Consider the following 9057-nt stretch of genomic DNA (forward strand, 5'->3'; position numbering starts at 1 on the left):
TCTCCCCATATCCAGCCCATATCCAGTTAACCTATCCATGTTACACTGCTGATACAAAGCATTCTATTCCCAAAACACAAGGGCTCCAGAACCGGCAGGAATGTCAAGAAGGAGAACACACTAGAAGGAAGGGGTTAACCAACTCCAATGGCTTCCCATTATGAGTAATCAATGCCCTACATTGACTACAACACTGACTAGTGGTATCCCCAAACCACAGTTTAATCCTGGATGAGACCGAGATGGCATCGTTGCCTCACTGAGATGCCACAGGTCATCCCACAGGTGTTATGTAACCTGCAGAGGGGTCAGTAAAAAACTTAATCCAACCTAGAGATTCTGCAGCACCCTAACTCCAGGACTTTTCGATCCCTATCCCTCAGATCACTTCATCGGGTACCATATGCACCGAACTGCTCACTTTCCCACCCCTCTTCTGGGTGGCACCCACCCAGCAGGGCCACATTGGGTACTCCCCCAGCTAGAGGCTTCCTGACCAAACACCTTTCTCCTGTAACATTTTTCCCATTTAGCCCCAAAGCCAGAGAAAAAGTCAAGACTCACGTTTTGGGGCAAGGTGCTGAAAATCCTTAGGAAACAGCAAAGCATCCTATATAGAGGAGGATTTCTCTTCTTGTCACATCTTCCCATCTGATCCCATCCAATTTATCCTCAAGGCATGGTTGGTCAACTAAAGCTAACCCCACCTCCGCCCCACAAAGCAACCAACAGCTGTTACTATATTGAGTGGCAATATGATGTCATATCATAGGTGACTAACCCACCAAGGCTTCCCTACGAGCCATCATCTAAATATGACAGCCTTCCATCATCCTGACCTTTTCATGGGAGAAAGCTGAGTGAGGGGCTTGACACTGATCTGGGGCTCCAGTTCATGTCTGGCCTTCTGTAGCCAGCACCTCTGGGGACACACATGAGCAACTGAGGACACACATGCCCCCCATGCACAGATTCCTTTCCTAGTAGAAGACACTTTCACCCAAGACAGCTTTCTTCCCCTGGCTGACTTTGAAAATAGTAGCCATCAGAATAGATAAGAATCATAGTCATAGGGAGGAACGGGGAGGCCTGTATATATTTACCATGCTGTATATCCAGGTGCTGGATTAGATTCTTTACATACAGTTTTGCATTTAGTTCTCAAAACACTCTGAGGAAGGCATTACAATCTCTATAAAGTTAGAGAAACTAAAATTAGAGGGGTAAGTAACTTTCCCCAGGTTACAGGGCTTGGCTCAGATTCCAACCCAAATCTGTGTGATGCTACAGCGGAATGAACTCTACAGAAAGGTGTTACCACATCACTTGGCTTTTTTAAACATCAACTTTATTGTGTAGAACGGTTTTAGATTGACAGCAAAATTGAGTGGAAAGTACTCAATTTCCCATATACTTCCTCTTCCCACACTTGTAGAGCCACCTCCTTTATCAATAGCCCCCACCAGACTGGTACGTTTGTTACAATCAATTAACCTAATTAACAAATTATTAATACCTGAAATCCATAGTTTACAATGCGGTTCACTCTTGGTGTTGTACATTCTATGGGTTCGGGCAGATTTTTAAATATAAGTATCTACCATTATCATATCATACAGAATAGTTTCACTGCCCCCAAAACCCTCTGTGCTCCACCTGTTCATCACCCCCCACTCCTCAACCCCTGGTAACCACCGATCTTTTCAGTCTCCATAGTTTTGCCTTTTCCAGAATGTCATATACAGTCTTTCGTCACTTAACAGCAAGAATATGTTCTCAGAAACGTATCGTTAGGTGATTTCATTGTTGTGCCAACATCATAGAGTGTACTTACACAAACCTAGGTAGTATAGCCTACTGCACACCTAGGCTGTATGGTATAGCCTATTGCTCCTAGGCTATAAACCTGTATGGCATGTTACTGTATTCAATACTGTAGCCGACTGTAACACAATGGCAAGTATTTATGTATCTAAACATATCTAAACATAAAAAAGTTAATAGTTTGGCTGGGCCCAGTGGCTCACGCCTGTAATCCCAGCACTTTCGGAGGCTGAGGTGGGCAGATCACGAGGTCAGGAGTTCGAGACTGGCCTGGCCAACATGGTGAAACGCCATCTCTCCTAAAAATACAAAAAATAGCTTGGCGTGTTGGCAGGCATCTGTAATCCCAGCTACTCAGGAGGCTGAGGCAGGAGAATCGTTTGAACTCAGGAGGTGGAGGTTGCAGTGAGCTGAGATTGTGCCATTGCACTCCAGCCTGGGCGACAGGCCAAGACTCTGTCTCAAAAAAAACCAAAGTTAATATGTTTCACTACTATGTTATGACAACTATATAACTAGATGACAGGATTATTTGAGCTCCGTTATATCTTTTTGTTTGTTTTTTTGATTTTTGTTGTTGTTGTTTTGATACAGAGTCTCACTCTGTCACCTAGGCTGGAGTGCAATGGTGTGAACTCAGCTCACTGCAACCTCCGCCTCCCGGGTTCAAGCTATTCTCCTGCCTCAGCCTCCCAAGTAGCAGAGATTATAGGCATGTGCCCCTGTGACCAGCTAATTTTTGTATTTTTAGTACAGACAGGGTTTCACCATGTTGGCCAGGCTAGTCTTGAACTCCTGACCACAAGTAATCTGCCCGCCTTGGCCTCCCAAAGTGCTGGGATTACAGGTGTGAGCCACCGCTCCTGGCCCATTATATCTTTTGGGACTCCTATTGTATCTACGGTTCACTATTGACTGAAACATCATGTGGCACATGACTGTATGTCCACTTGTTTTCTATCCAACATCCATTCATACATCCAATATTTACTGAGCACCAAATAAATGGGATGAATGTTTGTGTCTCCTCCAAAATTGTATGTTGAAGCCCTAACCCGAAGTGTAATGGTATTTGGAGGTGTAGCCTTTGAGAGATCATTAGGTTTAGATTAGGTCATGGGGATGGTGCCCTCATGATGGAATTAGTGCCCTTAGAAGAAGAGGAAAAGACAGGAGAGCTCTCTCTCTCTTCACAGGCACAACACCAAGGAAAGGCCACGTGAGGACACAACAAGAAGGCAGGTCTGCAACCCAGGGAGCCGGTCCCCACCAGACACTAATCTGCTAGCACCTTGATCTTGAATTCTCCAGGCTCCGGAACTGTAAGAAATAAATATCTGTTGTTTACACCACCCAGTCTTTGGTATTTTGTTATAGCAGCCCAAATTGACTAAGACAAGCACCTATCATATGTTGATCTTAGATAACAAGTCCCTAGAGAACATTGAATCTGTTTAGGTAAGTTTCTGCACAGAGTTGCACCCATTACAGCACCTAATTCCATTAATAAATGCTTCCCCCGCCCCTTATCTTCACTATGACACTTAAAAAAAATTTCTGGCCAGGCACGGTGGCTCATACCTGTAATGCCAGCACTTTGGGAGGCCAAGGCGGGCGGATCACCTGAGGTCCAGAGTTTGAGACCAGCCTAACCAACATGAAGAAACCCCGTCTCCACTAAAAATACAACATTAGCTAGGTGTGGTGGCACATACCTGTAATCCCAGTTACTCAGGAGGCTGAGGCATGAGAATAGCTTGAACTCGGGTGGCGGAGCCTGCGGTGAGCCGAGATCACACCATTGCACTCCAGCCTGGGCAATAAGAGCAAAACTCCATCTCAAAAAAAAAAAAAAATTCTTTAAAAATTGAGACGAGGTCTCACTATGCTGCCCAGGCTGGTCTCAAACTCCTGAGCTCAAGCAATCCTCCTGCCTCGGCCTCCCAAAGTGCTGAGATTAAAGGCATGAGCCACTGTACCCAGAGATACTTTTTGACTGGGGTTGGGGAGAGATGGGTGGGGGGATAAACACAAAGATAGTGAGTGACTGAAAATATGAAGCCCGTGAGGCCATCTGCATAATTATCATCAAACTGTAATATAATATTTGTTATGTATAACAATAGATATCAAATTATTGTAATTATTATTACAACAAACCATTATGCAGCACTTCCTGTGTTTTAGAACTTAAGTGTTTTTACATAAATGGTAAATCTACTTGTTGCCTGAAAAGGCTGTACAGGCTGAAATATAAATAGAATAAAGAAAGTTTCAAATAAATTCCTGGAGGGCAGATCCAGAACAAGTTATTAAAGTGGAGTTAGAAATAATCAGGGTGCATTCCTAACCTATGAGAATGATGTCACAAAGGGCAAGTGCCATAATCCAGCCCAAGCCATGGTAGTGTCTCCATTGGAGGCAGAGCTCATGGCCATTACTAAGGAGTTACTATGGCACTGATTCCAAAAGGGACCCCTGAGCTTCCAGCACACAGGGAAACCCCTCCACCTCTGTCAGGGCACAGGCCATGTGTGTCTCGCTGCCCCACAGCTCTCCCTCTGCAAAAGTGGAGCTTTACTTTGTGTCACACAGTGAGTCACAGGCACAGTTGGAAACTGACCCAGGATTCCTGTTCTTTTGCTTGCTGGGGCTGTTTGCCGGAGATCACAATCCTTCCACATTAGTGGCCAGTTACATTTATGGTTCTTAATGACATTCAATGGGGATTCTGGGATAAAGAAATGATGGAGAGTAAAGACTGGAAGATAAAAAATTAAAACTGAAATGACACACAAGTTCTTTATTATTGAAGGTTTAAAAATGGTGATCCACTTCACTGTGTCATTCCACTGGGAAATGATTCCTGGGTCTGAGGAGGAACAACTCCTCACCTGTCTTCAAACAAGGTGAGAGGGAGAAGGAAAGAGGAAGTGGGAATAGCTGGTGGTCATCAGAAATCGTGTTCTCCAATTCTTCCCTATGATTTCATGTCTATATTTACTTCATGTCATTTGTCTTCCCTTCCATCGTATATATGACATGTTCCCGTTTGCCATGCATGTTCATTTTGCCATGCACGTTCATGCCCTTTGTCCTACCTGTGTCTTGTAACAGTAGTGTGTGTGTGATCCATGGGAAAGAAGCAGGCTGGAAGTCAAGTAACTAGAAATCTCTACCCCTAACAGGCCACGGGACCCCGGGCAGGCCACCTCACCTAGACCTTAGTTATAAAACAGGGACTTGCCTGGTTGGCCTGGAGGTAGTACACCGCTCTAAGTTTCCATGTGTGTGTCCACCCCCAATACAGAGGAAGAAGTTCCTGTCCCCAGAGAACCCCCATCCTCCCCACCCCCAACAATACCTGAGGCTGCTAGCGGTTTTCTCTCCTGGGGAGCCCACACAAGGTGTTTGGTCACAGGCACTAGGAAACCTGTAAGAACAGGAAGAGCAGCGGGCAATGCTTCTATCAGCATGAAGGGCAGGAGCTGGGGACACCAAGGAGAGAGCTTGCTGATGGCTGGAGACTGGGGAGGGGAGAGGAGTCAGCTCTAAACATCTCCCAGGAGTGAGCTGGAGGCAGAAGGTGCTTCTGGTACACCTGGCATGTGTAACCTGAAGAGGGGGCTGCAATACTTAGCCAAGTACCAGTAGTGATTGTCAGATGTAACAGTGACAGTGGCTCACTCACTTTGCTCCATTTCCAGGACACGGTCACCATCATTTTGCTCAAAATTTTGAGAAGTTGTTGTTGTTTCTAATTTGTTTTTGGCACAAGCATGCTGTTCCGATAGGAAACTTTCTGTTGTTTTATGCTCGAGCGGGGACGATGAAAGAGGAGATAACCAAGTTTCTTCTGCACTTGGGCAGATCTGGTCGCTGGTAGGCCAGGTGAGGACTCTTTAAGTAGAATGGCCTCTCGAGTTTCCAGAAAGGAAACACAGAGTCAAGGGTGGGTCTGGCAGGGCTGGAACGAAGGGGAGCCAAGTGGGGTGCCTAAGGTGTAAAACTGAAGGCGGCGCTCATGGTCAGGCCCTGCAAGCACAGGATGGGCGCCTGATGCAATGCCTCCTCATACACCTTCCCATGGCTGGGCCCTGAGGCTGGCCACCTCCATCTCTGGAGATCTGGTCTGGCGCCGGTTACCTGCTGAAAGGCACTGAGATTGTGTTCCAAGTGGAAAAGTTGGTTCTAGGGGACTCACATGCACAGAATAAGACACACATATCACAGCCCACCTTCATCACCAAAACCATGGACTTCGGAGTCTGATGACCTGGGACTGACTTCCAGCTCGCCATTCATTAGCTGTGTGACCCAGGGAAACACGCTTAATCGTGTGCCTCGATTTCCGTTCTCATCAGTAAAATGGGGAGGACAATACCTACCTCAGAGAAGAGCACTAAACGACAAGGGGACGGAGGATCATGAAAACACCTGGCACAGAGCAAACCTCAGTAAATTGTGAGTTCCCTGTGAGGCCCTGATGTTGTTTACGATCACGTGTTGGCCAGGGATCCTGGCCTCTGGAAACTTCCATGGCAACATTAGCACAGTAGGAGGGTTTGGAGATCAGTCCACGAATTTACCATCCAGCGACATTAACTGGTTTCTACTCACACCACTAATGACAGTTTAGACACAGTCAAAACAGTGATAAATGGGCCTAGTTGGCCCAAGTTGATGGATTCATAAATAAATATTTAAACCACAGCCTTTCTCTGACAGCAGAGGCATCAGACAGCAGAGACGCTATAAGCAAAGAGTTAGGGAGTCAAGGGCCATAGAAAACTCTTCCTGACACTTGGTTCAGGCTCAGAGGGCAACTGAAATGTCCATCTGGTTAACCAAGGAGGGCTTCCAGGAGGAGGTTCTGGGACTTCAAAGAGCCTCCAACTAGGCTCAGTTGTTCTTCCGTTTTCATCATCATCTCAACAGTCAACTCTCTTTAAGTATAAAACGGTACAAGATGGGCTCTCAGTCTGCAGGTGGGTGAGTGGAGTCGTTTCCCCAGATGTTTCACGATTCCAGGCCTGGTCCCTTTAAGGCATCAAAACTCAGAACATTCTATCAGCTGCCTCGGCCTCCCCGTGGCGCGCTTACGTCACCCTTCGGGGAAGCGGCTGACGTCAGCGCGTTCTTGGCGAGTGGGGCGGGGCCGGTGACTCACCCGGACCGCGCCCCTTGCTCACCGCCCCCGCCCGGCCGCGCGCACGTGAGCGCGCGCCGCGCGAGTTGCTAATTTTAGCTCCGGCGGCTTCCCTGGGGTCCCGTGAGGTGAAGGCGAGTGGAGGGGACGAGGCGGGCAAGGAGCGCGGCTCTCCTTGTCCCTTCCTGCCCCGCCGTGGGTTTTCCTCGAGGACCGGGCCCGGCCCGAGGGGTGGGGGCCCGCGGGCGACTCGAGGTGCTGGAACGCGGGCGCTTACCGAGGCGAGAGCCTAGGGGTCTCCTCGCGTGGAAACCCCGCCCCTCCCTCGGCCCTGGACACAGTTGGCGCTCAATAAATGAATCGAAGTTTCTTCCTGGACGGCGACCCTGGGCTTTCGGGAGAAAGCCAGAGGGGCAGGGTTCTGGAAGGTTCCCTGGCGGCTGGGGTGCGGTGCGGGCTGAAATCCGAGCAGGAGCTGGGCGCGGCCCTCGGGGACCGACTATGGGGGACGGCGCCGCGGGAGTGGGGCAAGTGCGGGCCTGGACCCTTGGGGCCACCGCGTCAGCAGTCGGCGGGGCCGTGGGAGGGACGGTGCCCGCCCGCTGTGAAGGGCAGTGGCCCTTCTAGGGTCAGGCCAAGCGCAGAGGCCTGAAGGTCACCGGGTGAGGAGCCAGCGCGGGTGCCTCAGAAGCCAAGCGCCCCGTCCCGAGGCCTGCGCGAACCAGTATGACCTTCCAGGAACCAGATGAGAGCTGCGTTTTCAAGAAGCAGTGCCAGACACCTTGGGAAATCGACACTCTCCTGTCCTCGGGTGGGGGTGGGGGTCCTGGAAAGAAGCTCCGTCAGCGTAAAGTGAACTCTAGTTTTGACTTTGCAGAGGGATCCGCTGTGTCACAGTGACCCGCATTCCTGTCATTGGTGTGGTGTGTTTCACAGCCATTGCCTGCCTAGGTAGACTGTAAAACGGCGTTCGTAGAGCCTTTGACCTCATAATATTATGTTGGAAATTACACGATAGTAAACATAATGATAAATGGGGAATGTTAAATGGTAGTATGGGAACATTTTCTAATGGTTGCATCCTTAAAATTTTCTATTTCAAGTTTTTAAAGGCTATAGCCTTAAAAAAAGCTGACCGTAGGAAAATGGTGGAAAGAGTTGTGGAATAAAGGTAGCTTTGGGGATTATGACATGAATAAATGACAGAAATTGGTATGTGTCATTTTCCTTTGTTTTCCAAAAATACCACAATGTCCCTTGTAAATTGGAAGTTTTTCAGATGTGAATGTGGAACCTGCAAGATTTTTAGGGCTTTATATCCATCTTAAAACTGGTTTTAAAGGATTGGCAGTTACAATCTAATACTCGTATTTGTAACAAATACATCCAGAGGTAGGCATACTGTTTTTTTAATATTGTTATATAGCAACAAAGGTCTCTTTGTCCTAATTTGTAGGACAAAGTTGCAACCACATTTTCCTCGATGTAATGCTTATTGGGGGAAGGTCTTAAATTGATTTGAAAGCAGGTTGTATTAGGGTTCTCCAGAGAAATAGTACCAATAGGATATACAGGCATACCTCATTTTATTGTGTCTCACTTTATTGCACTTTGCAGATGTGTTATTTACAAATTGGTACTGTTGGTACCGTTTTTTCCAACAGCATGTGCTCACTTTATGTCTGTCAGCATTTTTTTAGCAAGAAAATGTTTAAATGAAGGTGTGTACTTTTTTTAAAGTCATAATGCTGTTGCACACTTGAGACTACAGTGTAGTGTAAACACAACATATATGCACTGAGAAACCAACAAATTTGTGTGGATCCCTTTATTGTGATATTTACTTTACTGCAGTGGTCTTGAACCAAACCTGCAATATCTCTGAGGCATGCCTGTGTGTGTACATATATGATTTATAAGGAATTGACTTAAGCAGTGATGGAGGCTGGCAAGTCCCAAGATCTGCAAGGTGAGTAAGCAAGCTTGAGACCTAGGAGAGCTGATGGTGTAGTTCTAGTCCAAGTCCAAAGGCAGGAAAAAGCCCGTGCCACAGTTGAAAAGTAGGAAGAATTCTCTCACTTTGG

At 47.3% G+C, this 9057-nt stretch overlaps 1 long non-coding RNA gene across 1 annotated transcript; it reads right to left on the minus strand.

Annotated features, from left to right (window-relative positions):
- Positions 1-4076: 4076 nt before the first annotated feature.
- LOC129048041 (uncharacterized) lies at positions 4077-8180 on the minus strand. The gene is made up of 3 exons (XR_008510043.2): positions 5516-8180; positions 5189-5257; positions 4077-4722 (listed from the first exon to the last, which is right to left on the minus strand). It is a non-coding gene; the product is annotated as an uncharacterized LOC129048041 (long non-coding RNA).
- Positions 8181-9057: the final 877 nt, after the last annotated feature.

This window comes from Pongo abelii, chromosome 1 (genome assembly GCF_028885655.2).
Source record: "Pongo abelii isolate AG06213 chromosome 1, NHGRI_mPonAbe1-v2.0_pri, whole genome shotgun sequence".
In the NCBI taxonomy this organism is placed as follows: Eukaryota; Metazoa; Chordata; class Mammalia; order Primates; family Hominidae; genus Pongo; species Pongo abelii.